Raw genomic sequence first — 22,830 nt, 5'->3', positions numbered from 1 at the left:
CTTGGCTGGACTTTTTCCATACAAAGGAAAGGTAGCAGGGACTATTTTTTCACCATCAAAAATGATCTTTTTTTTTTTTTTAACCTACATTAACTCTACATGTTGCCTGGAGAATTCCTCTCCTCCTATATATGTGGAATATATAACTTGGAATTTTAAAAGATACATAAGGGAAAATAAATTCAGGAATCAAATTACTTTGGTGGAAAACTGCCATAAAACAAATATGAGATATTTTCCTAGTGTCTTGCATAAGACTACTTTATACCAAGTGGATCTGCAGTCAATAAAGATATAACTACCAAAATGTCTCTTCTAATCATCACAGCCCTCTCTAAAATTACCGGTACAGGTTAAACCCTTTGTTTAGATGAAGGTAATGGGTCAACTAGAGTTCTTGCTACCACTCAGAGAGGTAATAATGACTAATTATTGGCAAGTATTGCAGTATTACTATTTAGATAACTTGCGTTACTGGAGAGGAAGGAGGGCAGTGTTTTGAAAGCTTGCGGCTCAGGGAAGGTAACTGTGGCCAAAGCCTGGAGCACTGCTGGGCCAGCCAAGTAGAGAGAGACACCAGGAAGGGAATGCTGAGCCCCAGGAGGCAGCACCAGGATACTGAGAGCCAGAGGCGCAGAAAGGAAAACGGCAGTGAGGAACAGGATGGAGGGGTTCAATCATGATAAACGCTGGCTGTGCTGGTATCTGTGAGCCTATTTCTGTAAGTGTCCTGGTTACAAAAATAAAATAACCTAGTTAACAACTTGGGCTCTTCCCAGGTGCCTCAGCAGTAAAGAATCTGCCTGCCAATGCAGGAGATGTGGGTTTGATCCCTGGGTTGGGAAGATCTGCTGGAGAAGGAAATGGAAAACCACTGCAGTATTCTTGCCTGGGAAATCCTGTGGACAGAGGAGCCTAGTGGGCTACAGAAAGGTCTCATGGGGCGCAAAGAGTTGGACGTGACTGAGCAACTGAGCACACAGTTAACAACTTGATTATAGTCCGTTCTACTCTTCAGTCTTACTTGGTAAAGTGTGGACAAGACTGTAATGATTCAATGAAATGGCACATGACAGTTTCTTAGCACGAAGGTTCTTGATAAATGATAGCTGTGTCATTAGAAAGAAAAAGATGGCCCATCCAATAGATTAATTTGGGAACATTTTTAAAAGGAGCTCTTTATAAAGGCCTGGGGTGTGGTGAAACCCTAAGCTTAGTACAACTGTACTATTCACCTGAGACCTAAATAAGTAAGAAAAGGGGACGTTTACAAGAACCTGAGGCTTCCCAGGTGGCACCGGTGGTAAAGAACCTGCCTGCTAATGCAGGAGACACAAGAGATGTGGGTTCAGTTTCTAAGTTGGGAAGATCCCCTGGAGGAGGGCATGACAACCCACTCCAGTATTCTTGCCTAGAGAAACCCATGGACAGAGGAGCCTGGTGGGCTCTAGTCCATAGGGTCGCAAAGAGTCAGACATGACTAAAGCGACTTAGCACACACCAGAACCCAGGGACAGAGAGAATAGCTGGAGAGGGCTTCCTAAGAGCATCTGGAACTTTCAGTAGACAGACCAAGTCAGTGTGTAGCAATCCCACAGGAAGGGAGCTGGGGGAATAAATAATCCCACTGGAGCCAAAGAATAAGGGAGCTCACTGATGACATCCATATAGCCAGCCTCCCAGGGGTACAAAGCAGGGTGCATGCAGAGTGGACTTGGGGAGTGGGGGGCAGATGGAAAAAAGAACTTTGCATAACTGTAATTCTAATTACTTTTCCCCTCATTTTTCCAGTATCTGCTGCCAGAATACTCAATACTTGGCACAATGCCTAGGACCTGGATTCTCAATAACACTATTGAATGAATGAACAAATTCAAATTCCTGCCCATGATTGTATCAGCTAGGAATTAAGTCAGGTTGATGTTAAAAGAAACCCAACTACAGTGGCTTAAAAACACAGGAGTTATTTTTTACATGAATGAAATCTGGAGGCAAATTTCTGAAGAGGCGGTATTTTTCTGAGTACATTTTTACCTCAAATAAAATCTGCTGTTACTAATAAAGAAGGTCAACATTCACTTGACCAAACAGGATGGACATCAAGAACCAAATTTTGATATCCAAGAAAAGTGAATTATGGAAGAGCCACATAAGCTTTATATTTCTTGTGTTAGTCGCTCAGTCATGTCCGACCCTTCACAACCCATGGACTGTGGCCCGCCAGGCTCCTGTGTCCATGGAATTTCCCAGGCAAGAATACTGGAGTGGGTTGCCATTTCCTTCTCCAGAGGATCTTCCCCACCCAGGGATCAAACCCAGCTCTCCTGCATTACAGGCAGATTCCGACATCTGTTTCCTAGGCCTGGTCTGAACTAGCCAGAAAAACTTGCGATTTGCAACTTCAGTGGAAGAGAAACAAAGTCTGAGGTATTGTGTTTGTGTATGTATGTATGTGTTTGTGTGTGGGGGGGTGGAATTATCTTCCATTTTTAATTTTTTAAACCCCTCCCATCACCGATTCAATGGATATGAATTTGAGCAAACACTGGGAGATAGAAAGAAGCCTCGTGTGCTGCAGTCCATGTGATTGCAAAGAGTCAGACATGACTTAGCCTCTGAGCAACAACAAAACCCCTCCCCACCTCACTTTTTGTGCAGCTCACAAACCAATGATGATACTGAATCAAATCCCAGCTTGTCCCCCAAAAATCGTTCTAAAAATGGCCTTGAAACATCAGTAAACCTACAGCTTGACTGAATTGTTGTCTTTAAATTTTAAAAAATAATATTAAGAAAAAATAAGAAAAGTACAAAAGGCAATACATCCAGCTCCCACGTTCTCACCACTCATAACAGAAAATTAACACATAAGCACTTGCTCCTTTTAAATGTAAAAACTATGAAACAAAATCCCCCTCTAGACCATGTAAGAAAAGTGGACAAGATGCTAACGGCAGGTCCTTCCGCCAGGACCTCTTCCTGGGTCTCTTGGGAAGATAGACTTGCAAGTTTCCCACACACTAGTGTGGAAGCTGACCGCATTAGTGTGAACCGGGATGTTCTCTCCCTGGGAGATACACGCAGGAAGGTTTAGCTTTCCTGTGTGCCCCTAATTGGGTTCAGAGTTTCCAGATAGTAGAGATGGGAAGTGGGGTGTGGGGTGGGGTCAAATCAGAAGATTTCTCTGTAGAAGTCAGCAGGCCTGGAAGGAATGATCTTTTAGGAGGGGCTGTTGGATCAGACTCAAAGCAGAGCCAGACAGAGGCTATGGGAGAGACCCAGGAATGCTAGAGCACTATCAAGCTCTAAGTTAAGACCAACTCAGGCTGGCAGCACCACTGGGCCAGACCACATTGAGACCAGACTGTACAGGATGTTTGCCAACTTCAGCTGCAGTGCCAGAGGGAAGGCATGACCAATCACCAACCTGCAGATTGAATAAATTATGATCACCAACCTCCAAGTTCACCGCACTCTACCGCTATGAGATAACTTAATCTATCCTGCTGCTAAGTCACTTCAGTCGTGTCCAGCTCTGTGCGACCCCATAGACGGCAGCCCACTAAGCTCCCCTGTCCCTGGGATTCTCCAGGCAAGAACACTGGAGTGGGTTGCCGTTTCCTTCTCCAATGCATGAAAGTGAAAAGTGAAAGTGAAGTCGCTCAGTCGTGTCCAACTGTTAGCAACCCCATGGACTGCAGCCTACCAGGCTCCTCCGTCCATGGGATTTTCCAGGCAAGAGTACTGGAGTGGGGTGCCATTGCCTTCTCCATAATCTACACTAACCAGATGCTATCCAGGGAAAATTAGGGTAAATCTGAGGGGTGGGTCATTTCACTCAGAGTCACACAAAAGATAACTATCTGAAATCACAGATTGAATGCTATTGTTTACACAATATGCTGCATTTTTATAGTAATATAGTTATATGATCCATATATTACAGCAATGTACGGAAAAGACTTTTCCACCCACCCCATTCCTAATCTCCCAATAGTATTCTCAAAGAGCACAATTTTAATTGGTTTCTTGTGTATCTTTTCAGAGTTTCTTTATGCTATTACTAGAGAAGCTAATACATATTTTCAATCTTATTTTTTCATTTTCTTAAAGCAAAGGTAACATAACTATTTTGACCTTTCTTCCCATTTAAAATGTATCACTGGATTTCTGTTTCAGGGCTGTATACAGGGTACTCATTCTTTTGTTGTTTGTTTGGAGAGTAGTGTGTAAGGATATTTCACAATTTATTCAACTCTTTACTGATGGACATAGATAAAATTTTGCTATTACAAGTAATGCTGCAATGAATAGCCTTACAAATATGCTATTTTGTTTACACGCAGGTATATTTTTTAACAAAAACCTAGGGGGTTGAACTTTTTTTGTTTGACTGCACTGGATCTTCATTACTGTACATGGGCTTTTCTCTGGTTGTGGTTAGCAGGGGCTGCTCTCTCGTGGAGCATGAGCTCTAGGGCGCACGAGCTTCAGTAGTTGGGGCCAGTGGGCACAGCAGCTATGAGGCAGGCGTTTAGTTGCTCCAGAGCATGTGGGATCTTCCCAGAACATGGATCAAACCTGTGTTCCCTGCTTTGGTAGGTGGATTTTTAATCACTGGACAACCAGGGAGGTCCTGAACTTTAAATAAACGTGTAAAGTAGATGGAGACACTTATGCCACAGAAGACTGGAACACTACCAAGTAGAATTGTCCCACGCACCCACTGAGAAGTATCTTTTAGGGAATCAGCTCAGTTAATGGACAAATAAGGAAGCCACATAATCTTGGTACATTTAAGAATTTTATTAGTGACTTTGCCTCATATCCATAGATACATGCGAGCACACATTACAAATATAAAATTGGGCTCATAGCCTATACACCCCTGTAACAGTTCCAAGACAGAAATCCACTGAGGACATTCCTGAAAGGATTTACAAAGAATGACAAGCAAACTCTCTTGGAAATCTAAGAACAGGGGCCAGTTCCTTGCACAAAAGCCTGGACTTCAGATCTGGATCCCAAGCATCTGCCAAGACCTCCACAGCAGGAGCTGGAGTCCCTGCTGCAGGGGTGTGTTGACAATTTGGCTGGCTGCTCTCCATCTGACTTTTTGCCCCACTTTCAATTGCTCTGTCTACTTAAGAATTTCGGCTTCCTCATAGTTTCGGTCTACTGCTTCTTACAGCAATTTCTCAATCTTCAACTCAACCCTATGACCTTTTAACTGAGCTCTCGTTCTTATTGTCTCATAGTTTTTGAGTCTTTAGTACAAGTTTCAAACTTTATCCTGTTCATTTTTTCATTATGTCCATACAGACAATAGGTTGCTGTCAAGTCTACTGAGTGGTTACTCTTGGATCTGTTACTCTCCTGAGGCAATCAACAATGATAGAATGAGGAACCATGTGGTAAAACGAGGCCCTGCTCTCGGTTGCAAGATACCTGGGTGGGGCTATTTACCTCACAATGTGAATGGCAAGTGTATTAACATTTCCAATGTACAGAATCATGATAACATTTTCCCATGTTGTTTAATAAATTAAAATATTTTGTTGATTATAAATAACTGCATAGCTGTCTATCATATGGAAATTCTGTAATTTATGGAATAAATTCCTATTGCAGGACCTTTACATTGTCTTAAGTTATTTTGATAAGACTTTTAAAATAAAATGAAATGAAAACCAGGTTTAAAAATCCCTAAAGCTGACAAAAACCACTTAAGCCACTTACACAAAACTTAATCTAGTTTATTTCATGAATATAAATGAAATGTAACTTAGGTTACTTCTTGTCAATGCCTTTGATAATCATAAAACTTAAGTCATCTTCCCCAAATGGTATAAGATAACCACTTTTGACCAATTTCCTGCAGTCTGGAATCCCCCAATAACTGATAATGGGAAAGGCTAAAGAGCATCCTTCTTTGCATTTAAAAACCATCTTGTAACTCCACGCCTCTGTACTTCACACAAGTTTTGGGAAGCTCCATGGTCTCATTTCTCATTCAAAAAAGTTATTCATATCAAGTAAAGGTCTTTGAATTTTCTTTTGACAATACAAATAATACTCCAATAAAAGTCAAGGAAAGAGATCCTTTAAGGGTTAGAAACGGGGCTGGCTTCATGGATGTGACCCAGGCCATTGTGTTAAAATGGGCCCGTGCTTGGTTTAATGTTCTGCCATAGCTGTCTTGAAATTAGTAGTAATTTTTGAACGAGAGGCCTTGCATTTTTATTTTGTGCTGGGCTCCTTGAATTATACAGCATGTCCCAGTTAGAGAATACATGCAACAAGGAGGAAGGGATGAAACAGTGATAAGAACTGAAGAGAGGTCAAGCAGTTGATCAGAGCCTGATCAGTATTTCCCCCTTACGTATGTTTAGGAAGATATGATATTAAGGTATATTACCAGATGCATTGTTTTCCTCTGTCCACTCTTGCCTCTTTTCACTCTCCTCACCTCCACTGGAGTAGCTTCTGGAAAGAGATGACACTAGAGAAAGGAAGAATAAGCAGGCAGTTCTACTGTTGAGTATTAAAATAGGTCTTTGGAAAGACAGCAAAAATAGCTGTCTTGAGATAAAAGGTGTTCTGAGTTGCAAGAGCCTGGATTCTGAATGCTTTAGAACAGAATAATGGCTCTCAAAGAAAATATTCTCAATTCAAGACAGTTTTCCCACCCTCTCAACTATGATAATGCATAAAGGGAGAAGAATCAGAGCACACTTAGACACTTTCATTTTCTGCAGAGGCTCTTGTACCTTGGTCTCCACTGCTGGGGCATGTCCTCAAAAAGATCTGGGGCTCCAAAGAAGAGCCATGCCTCACTCACTTCCTGTGTGAAACAGAGAGAGGCAGCAAGCTTTATGGGTCTCCCCTCAGCAGCATGGTGAGGAAGCAGTACACTTGGTGGAGGAGTGTCTGCCCAGGGGAGCCTGAGACACCCTCTCATGGTCCCCCAAACCCAGGAAGGCTGGGGAAACAGCAGAATGCTTTCCTGCTTTCCTGAGAGGCTGAGTGATGGGGACAGGCTGCTAATAGAGAGCTGGACCTAAGAGACTGTGTGGTTAGGAGTAAACAGGACACACACGTACCCATGACCTGAAGCCAGATGGGAAAGATGTTATTTCAAAGGATGCCATTGAGGGCAGATAGGATCAGGGATCAAAGTCCCTCTGTGATACCTTGTAATTACCTAAATACCTTGAACAGGGTCAAAGTGTATCAGATATCAGGGCAATAGAAGATAAAAATAGTACTTAAGTCTGTTGTATAAAAATGAAATGCATTTTAAAAACCTGCACTTGTGGTCTGAGATTCTTATTTGCTACACATATTTCTCATAGGTGCAAATATTTGAGATTAGATAGTCTCTTAGAGCTAATCAAACACATGGAAAACAATGTGATTTAAGAATGAACACTCTTCTGTTTTCACATTTCACTAATAGTTGAACTGGTGTCTGCCTCCTGAGATACACTCCTTTGTAGAGAAGTTATTTTTGAGACTTGGCATATCTTTAGAAGTTGAACCCTCTCTTTAAATGAAATATGAAGAACCTTGATAAACGAACAATTAGGTGGGGGCCCTCCCTCATTATCCTCCTTTCAGCCAGAGATGGTCTTGGAGACACCCCCAACACACACACAGTTATAATCCTAGTGACTTGTGCACACCTGGAAAACCACCCCTTGTTCAGACTGTTCGATGTTTTGATGGCTTCATAAATAAGAAACAAAATGATGACATTGGTCCCACTTAGCAAGCTGGTCCTTCGTCTACCTGTGTGTAAAGTGAGCAGGATGAACTAGCTTAAAGGTGTAACTGTCATTAGAATCCCCAAAAGTGGCTTTAAGGGTATCTAAGCCTGCTTCTCCTCCCCCTGCTCAGATTTGTCTGGAGTGGGGCCCAGGAATCTGTATTTTTAAAACTACCCCTTCCCCGACCTCATCCTAATATGCAGCCAACACAAGAACATGGAGGAAGATGATCTTTGAGGATTGCCATTGACAATAAAATTCCATGTACAGGAATTTGGGGAAGAGATATCTTCTCACATCTTAAACCAGATCTTTAAGTGACTGGAATAATCTGCTGGTTCACCTTAATTTGATGAACCAATTGGAAAAAACTCCAGAGGATGAGAGAGTCTTTTGAGGGCACAGAGGCAGTAGAAACAAAACGTTTTCAGTTTCACTGCTGTTAAATCAGACAGTAAAGCAGAAAAAATTCTATTCTAAGAAAGTAAGAATTTCTTTCCAGCAAAAAAAGAGTCCCTGAAATAATTATTTGTCCTTGGCTCTTTGGAAAACCATTACTGCCAGATGGGTATAGAAGAAGAATGATTTTTATTCATATGAATGTCAATATTGCCTTCAGGAGGTAGGAATGTTAAAAACAATGTTTGAAAATTTTGGAGCCTAGGTATCATATAATTAAATTAAATCTCAGTTACAATCTTGGCTTCTCTGAGAAAAGTATTATTCTATTTTTGTTAAATATTTTAAAATTAACCCATAAGGAAATGAAAATCATCATTTTAGTCTCGCCTCATATTTGTTTAATAATCTCAAATGATTAATTTCCTAATTAAGGAAATGGAATTGATTTTGGAAAGTTATCATGTAGTATTCATGGTTGAAGTGTTCAATATTTCATTATGACATTTAGCCCAGTTTAATAAAAATTCTGCAGTTTTCTAGAAGGGCATTCCTCAAATGTGTCCTATGGATGCTGTTAAGAGGTTAATAGAGGTCACACACACAAAATATTTCTATATTAAAGAAGTTTGGGAAACCCCACATACATATGTATAAGTTTGGGTTTGCATTTCCATACCCTAATTAAAGTTCTTAGAAATTTCCTTTATAGTAGGTGCTTTTACCTCAAGACTATTTATAGACATAGAATAAAAGGCAAAGACAGATTTTTTAAAAGCTATTATTCTCAGTCCTACCTCTGTTTATGCAGGGACCATAATAAGGGGAATTCTAATTCTTGGTTCTCCAAGTGGAGATGTTGACAGATTATACAGTCATTTTCAGCTGAGACTCCTAAGCAGATCAAGGTCTGAGTAGAATGAGGTCCATCTCAGAATCCTGAGGAGCACAGATGAAAAGACACAATTTGGGGTTGAGTTATCGATTTTTATCTCTTCATCAGGATGAAGGCTGACATGTAATGTAGCAGCTACCCTGTCCAAAATGGTGGTCACTAGCAACATGGACCTATTTCAATTTAAATGTAATTAATTAAAATTTAATAAAATTTAAAATTCAGCTCCATGGATGAATGCATTTAAAATTTAAATTTAAAATTATCAATAGGCACAGATGAACATTTCCATCATTGAAAAAGTTATACTGGAAACACATGTCTAGAATGCTAGTCCCAGCCACTGAACCCCAACTTGAATTCTGTACTCTCCTGTTTGTTTGGGGTCTTCCTGTCCATCTACACTGAGCTCCTTTGTCTTGACGATTGGTTTTTATTTTATTTTATTTATTTATTTATTTTTTTGCTGTTGTCTTTTTTTTTTTTTAATTTAATTTTATTTTTAACTTTACAATCTTGTACTGGTTTTGCCATATATCGAAATGAATCCGCCACAGGTTTACATGTGTTCCCCATCCTGAACCCTCCTCCCTCCTCCCTCCCCATACCCTCCCTCTGGGTCGTCCCAGTGCACCAGCCCCAAGCATCCAGTATCGTGCATCAAACCTGGACTGGTGACTCGTTTCATACATGATAATTATACATTGAAACATGTGGTTTTTATTTTATATTTCACAATATTTTCTCTCTAGGTACTATTTTAGTACTTACCTTAGTGTTTCAATTTTGTATTTTCAGGATTCTGAGAAGTGAGCCGTCTCAGTTGGTGGTTCTTCCTCTTCACTAGGGTCCCTAATGTGACTGCAGTCAGCCGGCATCTTCACATGAACTGGAATGTCCAAGATAATTTCACCTACATGTTGGGCACCTCAACAAAGAATGACTGGGAGCCGCGGGGGTCTCTCTTCCTCTCCTACAATTACGGTTCAATTCTTGTTTTACTCTATAAAAACAAGCGAAAGGAGAACCTGCCAGAATTCTTGGGTGCAGGCCCTAGAACTTGCCCACCATTGCTCCAGTCACATTTTATAAGTCACAGCAAGTCACAAGGCCAACTGGAGTCAAGGGGAGGGGAAACAGTCTTCAATGCTCGATGGAAGATAATCAATTATACTATCCAACCCCCTTTTTGATCATCACATAAGACAGTTGTTGAAGATAAAAATATAGCAGAACTGTATAGTGAGTAACAAATAAACTTCTACTTTACAGTTTGTAGAAATATATATTCATAAATAATATTTCCACAGCATTTAGGAACCAGAGGTGAAGTCATTATAACTGCTGTGGGAAGGGTCCTAAGTGCCACAAATAAGACTGGGTGAAGCCAAATAAACAAACAAATAAATTTTTAAATCAAAACCAAAACTACTGTGGTAAGAAAGGTTACAGGTGAGGAGGAGTGTGAAATGATTTTCCTTCAAACCCATTCCTTTCCTTAGAGAGTCACAGTGCTCGTGAATGTACTAAAATATCTGAGCTGTCCTACAGAAAAGAAGCTGGTTTGCAAAGAGAATTTGGACTTATCTCCCTTCATATTTACCCATCATGGGATGATTTTCCCACTTTCCTTTGAGAGGCTTAACAGAAATTCTCAGTTGGGAAGTTCATAAGTAAAAGAAATATGTGATGCCAGAACACATTCATAAGTTCAAGATGCAATTGAAAACCAAGACTTCATATTATACAAATAATATTTTCCACAATTAGAATTAGTAACTTCCAGAATGTGTATGTGGAGACAGGTAAGGGTTCAGAGTACTGTAAACTTGTGAGAATATATATTTAAATGATATTAGATAGCATTTTAACAATACTTATCAAAATTTAGAAGGCATACCATTGAAGACAGCATTTTTACTTGTAGGAATTTACCCTTATTCCAACAAATCCTTAGTCAAATCACTCCCTTAATACATTCCATGTATTTAACAACCTTTTTGTCTTTTGAAGAAAAAGAGAAATATGAAACTATGAGATAACAGTTGTTCACAAATAAGATGTATTGGGAAGAACATGCTTCTTTCTTAGCAAAAAAAAAAAAAAAAACACTTCATGTTATTACCACAAATTCGCTGGGTAAAGACTGCAGAGTTTGTGGAAAATCTCTGTTCAGTAAACAGATCCAGAATGCTGAACTATTACTTTAATAATTAGGATGAGGGAGTTGGGGTACCCGCAATGATTTTACCTCAGAGAAGGTAATTAAAAGAATTAAAACTTACTTGCCCTTTGGAGATGTCATTCACTTGGAGGCAAAACCCTCCATGGTCATCTTGGTAAAACACAGTGAGTCAGACAGCTCAGATATTTGAAAGAATTCTGCTGACTGGCAGTGGACTGAAGTCAATGCGGGAATATATGACTATCGACTAAATTTGCTTCCAGTAGAGATTGAAGGTGCTATATAGTAAATGTTTTTAACTGACTTCTGGGTTCTTGGATCCCTTTAAGTTTTTGTCTCATTACTTATTATAATCAAAATTAGGACATGCTTAGAAGGTAATCTTGATTTTCAAGCACCTCATTCAATTTGACAGTGATAGACTTTATTTTCTTGGGCTCCAAAATCACTGCAGATGGTGACTGCAGACATAAAATTAAAAGATGTTTACTCCTTGGAAGAAAAGCTATGACCAATCTAGACAGCATATTAAAAGCAGCGACATTACCTGACCGACAAAGGTCCATCTAGTCAAAGCTATGGCTTTTCCAGCGGTCGTGTATGGATGTGAGAGTTGGACCATAAGAAAGCTGAGCACCAAAGAATTGATACTTTTGAATTGTGGTGTTGGACAAGACTCTTGAGAGTCCCTTGGACAGCAAGGAGATCAAACCAGTCAATCCTAAAGGAAATCAACCCTGAATATTCATTGGAAGGACTGATGCTGAAGCTGAAGCTCTAATACTTTGGCCATTTGATGTGAAGAACTGACTCACTGGAAACGACCCTGATGCTGGGAAAGATTGAAGGCAAGAGGAGAAGGGGACGACAGAAGGTGAGATCGTTGGATGGCATCACTGACTCAATGGACATGAGTATGAGCAAGCTCTGGGAGTTGGTGATGGACAGGGAAGCCTAGTGTGCTGCAAAGAGTTAGCAAAGACTTAGACATAATTGCATGACTGAACTGACTGAATTCAATTTGACAGATACATAAGTATGCAAAGATATCCATACAGCACTGATCATTGCAGAATGTTAGTCAGTCTTGACCAACTCTTTGCAACCCCATAGACTGTAGCCTGCCAGCCTCCTCCATCCATGTAGTTCTCCAGGCAAGAAACTGGAGTGGATTGCCATTCCCTTCTCCAGGGGATCTTCCTGACCCAGGGATCAAATCTATGTCTCCTGCATGGCAGGTACACTCTTTAACACTGAGCCAGCAGGGAAGCCCATTGCAATATGGTTAGCAATTAAAAAAAAAAAAAAAGGAAGGAATTCTAATAGGGATTGGTTACCTGGATGACATACATCCATACAAAGGAATGCGGATACATGTAGCCATTAAAATGAAAATACAGGGGCTTCTCTGATGGCTCAGTCATAAAGAATCTGCCTGCCAATTCAGGGGCCATGGGTTTGATAACTGGCCCAGGAAGATCTCATATGCCACAGGACAGCTAAGCCTGTGTGCAACAACTATTGAACCAGAGCTGGTGAGCTACAATTACTGAGCCCACGTGCTGCAACACTGAAGCCCATGTGCCTAGAGCCTGTGATTTGCAACAAGAGAAATCACTGCAGTGAGAAGCCCTTGCACTGCAAATAGAGAGTAGCAACTAGAGTCACACAACTACAGCCTTTGCACAATAGCAAAGACCCAAAAAAGCCATAAATAAATAATGAAAATATAGAACTACATCTATATTTATGTGGAAATATATGTAAGATATGTTAAGTGAAAAAGGAAAGGGACAGAGAAATTTGCAAAATGTACATTCATCCAAGCCAAAAAAAATACGTGTGTGTTTTTGAATATAGAGAGAAAATTTCTGATATGGACTATATAAGAAACATAACAGTGGTCATCTATAGGAGAGGGCTTCCCAGATGGTGCAGTGGTAAAACTGCCTGCCAATGCAGGAGACACAAGAGACTCGGTTTGATCCCTGAGTCATGAAGATCCCCTGGAGAAGGAAATGCCAACCCGTTCTAGTATTCTAGCCTGGAAACTTCTATAGACAGAGAAGCCTGACAGGCTACAGTCCATGGGGCTGCAAAGAGTCAGACACGACTGAGTGACTGAGCACACATCTATAGGAAGGGCATGGGATGTTAATAGGGGAATTAACTATACTTTTTTTATTATTTGATCTTAAAAAAAATAATGTAAGCAAGCGTACTTTTATCATTTTTAAAAAATAATTAAATGGCAAATAAACAAAATAATTATCAAGGAAAAGAAAAAAATTAGCATGTTTGAAAACAATCCCATATGAATGTAGTTAAATGATCATTTTAATCTGAAGCACATGGCAGTCAATAGTTTTATGATACAAGAAAGAACACAGGGTTTGGGGCCAGACGGATCTATGATTAAATCCCAGCTGTTAGACTCAGTTGAGCAATTAAACAACTACACCCAGCACTAGAGTAGAGCTTTGGACAGGTCATTTACACTTTCAGAAACTCAGTTTTCACATATGTCAAATGAATATAACCACGCCTTCCTTACAAGGACATATATAAGAAAATTTGTCATAGGAACTGGCTTACACAGTTATGGAAGCCAAGATGGCCCATGATCTGCTGTCTGTAAACTGGAGAACCAGGTAAATTGGAGGTGTAATTCAGTCCAAGTCAGAAGGCCTGAGAACCAGGGGAGCCCATGGTGTCAGCGCTAATGCAAAGCCAAAGGCCTGAAAACTGGAGGCCCACTAGTGTAAGTCCCAGAGCCCAAAGGCCAGACAACCAGGAGCTCTGATGTCTGAAAGCAAGATATATGGATGTCCAATATATCTTGGACATATTTTCTTTCTCGAGAGAGAAAGAGGGAATTCCTTTATCCTCCTCCCTTTTGTCCTATTCATGCTCTCAATGGATCAGGTGATGCCCACCCACACTGGTGAGGGCCAATCTTCTTAATTTATGGAATCAAATGCTAATCTCTTCCAGAAACACCCTGGACAACGCAGACAACACTCCAGAATAATGTTTTACTAGCTACCTAGGCATCTCTCAGCCCAGTCAGGTTGACACATAAATTAACCATTACATGAGTTTCCTGATTTCACTCTGAAAATATTCCTACCCACCCGTGACTGCATTTCTATATTTTTTTCCCAAAAATACTTGTTGGCTCATGTTTAGAAAAAGATAGAATGAAAAAATCATCTATTAGTGGCTTAAAAAAAAAATGAAATCTATGTCTACGTTTGACTAAACGCCTCTGACAAACTCCCAAGCCAACTTGCCATGGGAAGCCAAGCAGCTCTATTTGTTTAGCATGTGATAAATCGTATCCTTGTCAATCATGTCTCTATGATATTTTCATGAGTAACAAGAGACCTTTGTTATAAAAATCTAAAGGAAATATATTTCTCAGTCTTCTCAGTTTATTCTATGAGCAAATTCTTTTTTTAATATTTAATAATACCCATTTGGCTGCCCCGGGTCTTAGTTGTCGCACACGGGATCTTCATGGCAGCATGTGAACCCTTAGTTGTGGCATGTGGGATCTAGTTCCCTGACCAGGGATCTAACCTGGGCCCCTTGCATTGGGAGAAAGGAGTCTCAGCCACTGGACCACCAGGGAAGTCCCTATAAGCAAATTCTATAAAATGTAAAACAGCCCATAATCCTTTTAGCTGCTATTGCTAGTAGATATCACTACATCTAACAAATTTAGCAATGACTCCTTAATATCATCCAATGCACAGCCTATGTTCAAATGTCCCTTAAAATATCCCCAGGTGTGGATGTGTCTGTTGGTGAAAGTAAAGTCCAATGTTGTAAAGAATAATATTGCATAAGAACCTGGAATGTTAGGTCCATGAATCAAGGTAAATTAGATGTGGTCAAACAGGAGATGGCAAAGTGAATAACGACAGGAATCAGCAAACTAAAATGGATGGGAATGGGTGAATTTAATTTAGATGACCATTATATCTACTACTATGGGCAAGAATCCCTTAGAAGAAATGGAGTAACCCTCATAGTCAACAGGAGTCTAAAATGCAGTACTTCAGTGCAATCTCAAAAACAACAGAATGATCTCTGTTCGTCTCCAAGGCAAACCATTCAACATCACAGTAATCCAAGTCTGTTCCCCTTACCACTAATGCCAAAGAAGCAGAAGTCGAATGATTCTATGAAGACCTACAAGAACTTCCAGAACTAACACCAAAAAAAAGATGTCCTTTTCATCACAGGGGACTGGAATTCAAAAGTAGGACGTCAAGAGATACCTGGAGTGACAGGCAAGTTGGCCTTGGAGTACAAAATGAAGCACTGCAAAGGATAACAGAGTTTTGCCAAGAGAACACACTGGTCACAGCAAACACCATCTTCCAAGAACACAAGAGATATCTCTACACATGGACATCACCAGACGGTTAATACCAAAATCAGATTGATTATATTCTTTGCAGCAGAAGATGGAGAAGCTTTACACAGTCAGCAAAAACAAGACATGGAGCTGACTGTGGCTCAGATTATGAGCTTTTTATTGCAAAATTTGGTCTCAAATTGAAGAAGGTAGGGCAAATCACTAGGCTATTCAGATATGACCTAAATCAAATTCTTATTATTATACAATGGACAGATGAATTGATTCAAGGGATTAGATCTGGTAATCTACAGAATGCCTGAAGAACTATGGACAGAGGTTCATAACATTGTTTAGGAGGTAGTGACAAAAACCATCCCCAAGGAAAAGAAATGCAGAAAGGCAAAGTGATTGTTTGAGGAGGCCTGACAAATAGTGAGAAAAGAAGAAAAGTAAAAGGCAAAAGAGAAAGGGAACGATATACCCAACTGAATGCAGAGTTACAGAGAATGGCACGGAGAGATAAGAAAGCCTTCTAAAGAAAACAATGCAAAAAATAGAGAAAAACAATAGAATGGGAAAGACTAGCAATCTCTTCAAGAAAATTAGAGATACCAAGGGAACATTTCATGCAAAGATGGGCACAGTAAAGGACAGAAATGGTATGGACCTAACAGAAGCAGAAGAGATTAAGAAGAGGTGGCAAGAATACACAGAAGAACTGTACAAAAAAGATCTTAATGACTCGGATAACCACGATGATGTAGTCTCTCACCCAGCCAGAAATTTTGGAGTGTGAAGTCAAGTGAGCCTTAGGAAGTATTACTACAAGCAAAGCTAGTGGAGGTGATGGAATTCCAGCTGAACTATTTCAAATTCTAAGAGATGATGCTATTAAAGTGCTGTACTCAATAAGCCAGCAAATCTGAAAAATTCAGCAGTAGCCAGATGACTGGAAGAGGTCAGTTTTCATTGCAATCCCAAAGAAAGACAATGCCAAAGAATATTTAGATTACCGAACAACTGCACTCATTTCACATGCTAGCAAGATTATGCTCAAAATTCTTCAAGCTAGGTTTCAGCAGTATGTGAATCAAGAACTTACAGCTGTACAAACTAGATTTAGAAAAGGCAGAGGAACCAGAGATCAAATTGCCAACATCCTCTGGATCATAGAAAAAGCAAGGAAATTTTAAAAAAATCTACTTCTGCTTCATTGACTACATTAAAGCTTTTGACTGTGTGGATCACAAAAACTGTGGAAAATTCTTAAAGAGATGAGAATACTTGACCACCTTACCTGCCCCCTAAAAACCTGTATGCAGAACAAGAAACAACATTTAGTACTGGACAGACTGGTTCAAAACTGGGAAAGGAGTACATCAGGGCTGTATTTTGTCACCCTGCTTATTTAACTTATATGCAGAGTACATCATGAGAAATGCTGGGCTGGATGAATCACAAGCTGGAATCAAGATAGTTGGGAGAAATATCAACAATCTCAGATATGCAGATGACACCACTTTAATGGAAAAAAAGTGAAGAGGAACTAAAGAGCCTCTTGATGAAAGTGAAAGAGGAGAGTGAAAACGTTGGCTTAAAACTCAACATTCAAAAAACTAAAATCATGGCATCTGGTCCCATCACTTCATGTCAAATAGATGGGGAAAAAGTGGAGAGAGTGACAGATTTTATTTTCTTGGGTCCAAAATCTCTGCAGATAGTGGCTTACGTCTTAAAAGATGTTTGCTCCGTGTAAGAAAAGCTATGACAGACCTCTACAGGTATTAAAAAGCTGAGATATCCTTTACTGATAAAGGTTCATATGGTCAAAGTTATGGTTTTTCTAGTAGTCATGTATAGATGTGAGAGTTGGACCATAAAGAAGGCTGAGTACCAAAAAATTGATGCTATCAAATTGTGGTGCTGGAGAAGACTCTTGAGAGTCCCTTGGAAAGCAAGGAGATCAAACCAGTCAATCTCAAAGAAACTCAGTCCCAAATATTCATTGGAAAGACTGATGCTGAAGCTGATGCTCCAATACGAAGAGCCTATTCACTGGAAAAGACCCTGATGGTGGGGAAGATTGAGGGCAAGAGGAGAAGGGGGTGACAGAGGATAAGATGGTTGGATGGCATCACTGACACAATGGATATGAGTTTGAGCAGACTCTGGGAGATAGTGAAGGACAGGGAAGCCTTGTGTGCTGAAGCCCATGGGGTTGCAAAGAGATGGACACGGCTTGGTGACTGAACAACAATAGCCTATGTTTTAATATCTCTGGTGTCTTAAAATACATTTTCCTATCACATACAAACAAGTTCTGCATAATATATTTGGCTATAAGTCTCTTTATAAAGCAAAACTTATAGACCTAAAAGTAGGAGTATCCAAGTCTACAAAGATAGTGGGAGAATTTATATATTTTTTTGCTAGGTGACAAAACAAGCAGTCAAAAATTCATCTTTGATAATGTTGGTAGGAATATAAATTGCTATAGCCATTCTGGAAAACAGTTCTTCAAAGAATTAATAATTCTTTGATCCAGAAATCCCACTCCTGTATATATTCAAAGGAAAGGAAATCACAAGTGATATCTATACTCCCATCTTTCATTGCAGCATCATTCCTCACACTAAGCCAAAATATGAAAGCAACCTAAGTGTCCATCAATGAATGTATGGATAAAGAAGATGTGTATATACAATGGGATCTTATTCATCATGAGAACGAAGGAAATACTACAATTTGGGACAACCTGGATGAGTCTAGAGGGCATTTTGCTAAGTAAAATACGCCAGACAGAGAAAGACAAATAATATATGGTATCACTTTATATATGAAATCTAAAAAAACCAAACTTATGAGAGACAGAGGGTAGAATAGTGTTTGCCAGGGATGGGAGAAATGAGGATATCTTGATCCAATGGTACACACATCCGTTTATAAGATGAATAAAATCTGAGGATCTAAATATACAGCATAGTGACTATAGTTAGCAATACTGAATTATATACTTGAAATCTGCTAAGATTGTAGGTCTTAGGCATTCTCACCAAAAAATAAAAAAAATTTAAGGTGAAAATATCATTCAAGGTAAAGAAGAATTGACCTAACAGACATAGGCAGAACATTCTACCTGACAGTGAGAGAATTCACATTCTTCCAGGTGTACATGGAACAAAACTTAATTAATCCTATGCTGGATAATAGAGCAAGCCTCTACAAATTTGACAAGACTAAAATTAATCATCGCAGGATTAAACTAGAAATCAATAATAGGAAGAAAATTAGAAAATAACACCAATTTCTGGAGATGAATCACATACACTTATATAATTTGTGAGTCAAAGATGTCACAATGGAAACATCTGAAACATAATAACAAAGGAGAATACTTTAAGAAACTTGGGAAGGAGATTTCTTTAACTGGGAACAAAAAGCATTAATTTATAATGGAAGCACTGTAAAACTGAGTTACATTAAAATTACACATTAAATAAGTAGTTTCTTATGTGAAGAGGGTAAAGTCAGTGAATTAGAAGGAATACAAAGAAAACTTCTTAAGGGGTGGGGTTGGTAATGTTCTATTCCTTGATTTGGTTAGTTATTTATATGAGCATATTCACCTGTGTTAATTCATCAAGCCATAAATTTATGACATATTCTTTTCTGTATGTATATGAATATTTGCCAAAAATTATTGTAAAATATAAAGTTCTTTTTTAAAATTAAAAAAAAAATTTTTTCTGCTTTACAATATTGTATTGGTTTTGCCATACATCAACACGCATCCGCCACGGGTGTACACATGTTCCCCATCCTGAACCCCCCTTAAGCATAAAAATAACCCTCCAAAAAGCAACTCCTTTAAAGACAAAAAAATGTAAAACTAAAAAAAAAGTCTAAAGGGAACTTAGAGACTTACTCTGTATTAAAAGATTAGGATTCAATGATGTTATGTCAAAGATATTGATAGGATATTTTCCATTTAAAATTTTATGTGGAGAAGCCATGACCTAAAATGAACATGGATAACTTTTTTCACTGAATTTTTTTATTGTGGAAAAATACATATACATAGAAGGATATGTAAGGAGATCACATCAAAATCTATGAAACATTGCAGCAAAAGCTATACTAAAAACTAAAAGTATTAGCCTTTAAATGCTTGCATCATTAAGGAAAAGATAACAAAAAAAGGACACATTTTTAGTATATCTCTTAAGAACATTGGAAAAAATCAATAAAATAAACTGAAAGAACTAGAAATATGGAATTTAAAGATAGGAGATAAGAAAGTTAATAAATGTAAAATAAAAAAGAAAGAAAGATAATAATGCTCTCAAAATATAGAATAGTAACAAAATTAAACTCTTCTTGAGTCTGATTAAGGAAAAATAGAGTAGTCCCCAAAGGTCTTTCAGCCAATCACCCTGGGATGTGGCCCCTCTCATCAGTGGGCAGAACCAGCCCTCAGTCCTCCAGGCTGCAAAACCAGCCATGCCAGGAACTGGACCTGCCTACCAGTGGGCCAGAACCAGCCAAGGACACCCCAGGCTATGCAGAAAACTGCCAGGGCCCAGCCCTGCCCAATAGCAGGTCAGCAGCTGGTCCTACCACAACAGAAGGACCCATGCAGTACATAGGGGGCACTCCCAGAGCATACAGCTCTGGTTACCAGCACACTGCTGAGCTTCTTAGGAAGTCTCCCATAGGAGGCCACTTCTCCAAGATCTAAAACCATAACCAACTCACTTAATACATAGAAATAAACACAGAGAATTAGGGAAAATGAGGAGATGGAGAAATACACTCTAAACGAGGGAACAAGACAAAACCTCAGAAAAAGAGCTAAACGAAGTGAGATAAGCAATCAACCTGATAAATGGTTTAAGGTAATGATTGTAAAAAATGCTCAACAAACTAAGGGGAAGAGTGGATGAACACAGTGAGAATTTAACAGGGTCAGAATACAAAAAAGAATCAAATGGAGTGGAAAGACAAAGACTAAAAGAGTTTACTACAAATAATTATATACCAATAAAATGGGCAACCTAGAAGGAAGGGATACATCTTTAGAAACACACAATTTTCCAAGACTGAATGAGGAAGAAATAGAAAATATGAGCAGACTGACTGAAAATATGAGCAGTAGTTAAATTGAATTATTAATTTAAAAATCCCATCGAAGGAAAGTCCAAATCTTCTGGCTTCCCAGATGAATTCTACCAAATATTTAAAGAAGAGTTAACACCTATCCTCAAACTATTCCCCCCAAAACTGAAGAAGAAATTCTTCTTAACACATTCCATGAGGCCAGCCTCACCCTAATACCAAACCAGACAAAGACCCAACCTCCTCCCAAAAAAGAAAATTATAGACCAACGTTGATATTGGATTTAAAACTGAATGAAATAGATTCAAAACTCCTCAACAAAACACTAGCAAACCAAATTCAACAACACTTCAAAAGGATCATATACCAAGATCAAGTGGGATTCATCCCAGGTTTGGTTCAATATCTGCAAATCAATGTGATGAAGTGAAAGTCACTCAGTTGTGTCCAACTCTTTGCAATCCAATGGACTATACAATCCATGAAATTCTCCAGGCCAGAATACTGGAGTGGGTAGCCTTTCTCTTCTCCAGGGGATCTTCCTAACCCAGGGATTGAACCCAGCTCTCCTGTATTGCAGGTGGATTCTTTTCTGACTGAGCCACAAGGGGAGCCACAAGGGAAGATACATCTATTTAACAAATTAAAGAATCTCAATGATCAGAAAGAGCTTTTGATAAAATTCAATACCCATTTTTTTCAATAAAAACTCTCCAGAAAGTGGGTATAGAATAAAATACCTCGAAACAATAAAGGTCATATATGACAAACCTGCCTCTTGAGAAACCTATATACAGGTCAGGAAGCAACAGTTAGAACTGGACATGGAACAACAGATTGGTTCCAAATAGGAAAAGGAGTTCGTCAAGGCTGTATATTGTCACCCTGTTTATTTAACTTATATGCAGAGTACATCATGAGAAACGCTGGGCTGGAAGAAGCACAAGCTGGAATCAAGATTGCCGGGAGAAGTATCAGTAACCTCAGATATGCAGATGACACCACCCTTATGGCAGAAAGTGAAGAGGAACTAAAAAGCCTCTTGATGAAAGTGAAAGAGAAGAGTGAAAAAGTTGGCTTAAAGCTCAACATTCAGAAAAGTAAGATCATGGCATCTGGTGCCATCACTTCATGGGAAATAGATGGGGAAACAGTGGAAACAGTGTCAGACTTTATTTTTTTGGGCTCCAAAATCACTGCAGATGATGATTGCAGCCATGAAATTAAAAGACGCTTACTCCTTGGAAGGAAAGTTATAACCAACCTAGATAGCATATTCAAAAGCAGAGACATTACTTTGCCAACAAAGGTCCATCTAGTCAAGGCTATGGTTTTTCCATTGGTCTTGTATGGTTGTGAGAGTTGGACTGTGAAGAAAGCTGAGCACGGAAGAATTGATGCTTTTGAACTGTGGTGTTGGAGAAGACTCTTGAGAGTCCCTTGGACTGCAAGGAGATCCAACCAGTCTATCCTAAAGGAGATCAGTCCTGGGTATTCATTGGAAAGACTGATGCTGAAGCTGAAACTCCAATACTTTGGCCACCTCATGTGAAGAGCTGACTCATTGGAAAAGACCCTGATGCTGGGAGGGATTGGGGGCAGGAGGAGAAGGGGATGACAGAGGATGAGATGGCTGGATGGCATCACCGACTCGATAGACACGAGTTTGGGTAAACTCCAGGAGCTGATGATGGACAGGGAGGCCTGGCATGCTGCAATTCATGGGGTCGCAAAGAGTTGGACACGACTGAGCGACTGAACTGACTGACTGACTGATGACAAACCAACAGCTAAGACCATACTCAATGATGAAAAGCTGACAGTATTTACTCAAAAATCAAGAACAAGAGAAGGATGTATGCTCTTGCCACTTTTACTCAACATAGTATTGGAAGTTCTAGCCACAGCAATCAGACAAGGAAAAAATAACAGACATCCAAATTGTAAAGGAAGACAGTTTGCAGATGACGTAATATCATATATAGAAAATCCTGAAGATGTCACCAAAAGCTATTAGAACTAATAAATCATTCAGTAAAGTTTCAGACAAGTAGATGACAGATAAATGGGGAAACAACAAAAACAGTGAGAGACTTT

Source organism: Bos mutus, chromosome 28 (assembly GCF_027580195.1).
Source record: "Bos mutus isolate GX-2022 chromosome 28, NWIPB_WYAK_1.1, whole genome shotgun sequence".
NCBI classification, from domain to species: domain Eukaryota; kingdom Metazoa; phylum Chordata; class Mammalia; order Artiodactyla; family Bovidae; genus Bos; species Bos mutus.
The sequence above is the reverse complement of the archived record's forward strand: the minus strand, read 5'-3'. Positions refer to the sequence as shown.